General features: G+C 53.9%; 1 non-coding gene across 1 annotated transcript; it reads right to left on the reverse strand.

Moving 5' to 3' along the window:
* Window positions 1-191: 191 nt before the first annotated feature.
* Window positions 192-349, reverse strand: LOC128308026 (5.8S ribosomal RNA). Its single transcript, XR_008287990.1, has one exon. It is a non-coding gene; the product is annotated as a 5.8S ribosomal RNA (ribosomal RNA).
* Between the last annotated feature and the right edge of the window lie 1066 nt (window positions 350-1415).

Here is a 1415-nt window from a genome sequence, read left to right on the forward strand (position 1 = left end):
CCAACTGTACCGCCTTACCATTTCAGCGCCCAAGGTCCCCCGCGGAGGGGGTCCGAGCACGCCATGATGCACAGTGCGCCAAACGCGTGTGTTCAAGCCTGCGACACACTCCCGGGCGTGCTGCTCGCCCAGGCGTGCCGCTGGTACGCGGGCGTCCTGTAGTTATGGAATAGTGTGTAACAAGAATTGGTAGGCACTCAAGAATGTGTGCATCGGTCGGGTTTAAACGTCCGATGCGCCATATGCGTTCAACGTGTCGGTGTTCATGTGTCCTGCAGTTCACATTCTGACGCGCATTTAGCTGCGGTCTTCATCGATCCATGAGCCGAGTGATCCCCTGCCTAGGGTTTTGGTATGTTCAACTGTCTCCTATGTTTTCGTTATGCGCTAGGTGCATCTCTCACAACTTAAGTTCCCCGGACAGCGTAACCGTGCACCTCTCGGTTCCTTCGAAGCCGTCCAGGGTGGACAAGGATGACCATTGGTCTTCCTTCCCATTGATCGACGCGCGATGTGGGCGGCATCGGCGCGATCTTGCACAACTTTCGTTCTCTTGATTAGGTTCTCTCTCGCTCGAGGCCAGTGTTTAAATATGTTCTAGTGGGTCTTTACCTTCGCCCATGTGTCACACACTTTACGCGTTCGATGGCTGCCATTGGGAGTGTGCGCACAGGTACGAAGGCCACTGGCCTACGGTCGCGCACGCTCAATATCGTAGTATAGACACACCTCTCTCGCGGGTCTAATTGGCGTGCGCGGCCCCCAAAAGGTAACATAGCAGTTTGTTCTGCTGATACCGTGTTTCTCTATCTCTCTAACCAACTCACACAACAACATATATGTATTGATCGGTAATGATCCTTCCGCAGGTTCACCTACGGAAACCTTGTTACGACTTTTACTTCCTCTAAATCATCAAGTTCGGTCAACTTCGGCCATGCCAGCTGCAGCTCACGAAGGAACCGCGGAAGGTGTGCCTCCAGAGACCTCACTAAATAATCCATCGGTAGTAGCGACGGGCGGTGTGTACAAAGGGCAGGGACGTAATCAGCGCTAGCTAATGACTAGCACTTACTAGAAATTCCAGGTTCATGGGGACCGTTGCAGTCCCCAATCCCAACTAAATGAGCATTTGGGTGATTTCCCGTTCCTCTCGGAATGGGGGCGCCAATTGGCGAGAACACGCTGCTGCTCACATTGTAGCACGCGTGCAGCCCAGAACATCTAAGGGCATCACGGACCTGTTATCGCTCATTCTCACCTTGCTAAACACAAGTTGTCCCGCTAAGCAGGGCAAACGTGGCCGACGACCGCCCGTGAAGGGGCCGCCGGCCTTGACGTCAGGTGCGCCCGGAGGTGCACTGCTGACAGCGTTCTAGTTAGCTTGTTTGAGTCGCGTTCGTTATCGGAATTAA

The sequence above is a fragment of the Anopheles moucheti genome, assembly GCF_943734755.1.
Source record: "Anopheles moucheti chromosome X unlocalized genomic scaffold, idAnoMoucSN_F20_07 X_unloc_2, whole genome shotgun sequence".
Taxonomy (NCBI): domain Eukaryota; kingdom Metazoa; phylum Arthropoda; class Insecta; order Diptera; family Culicidae; genus Anopheles; species Anopheles moucheti.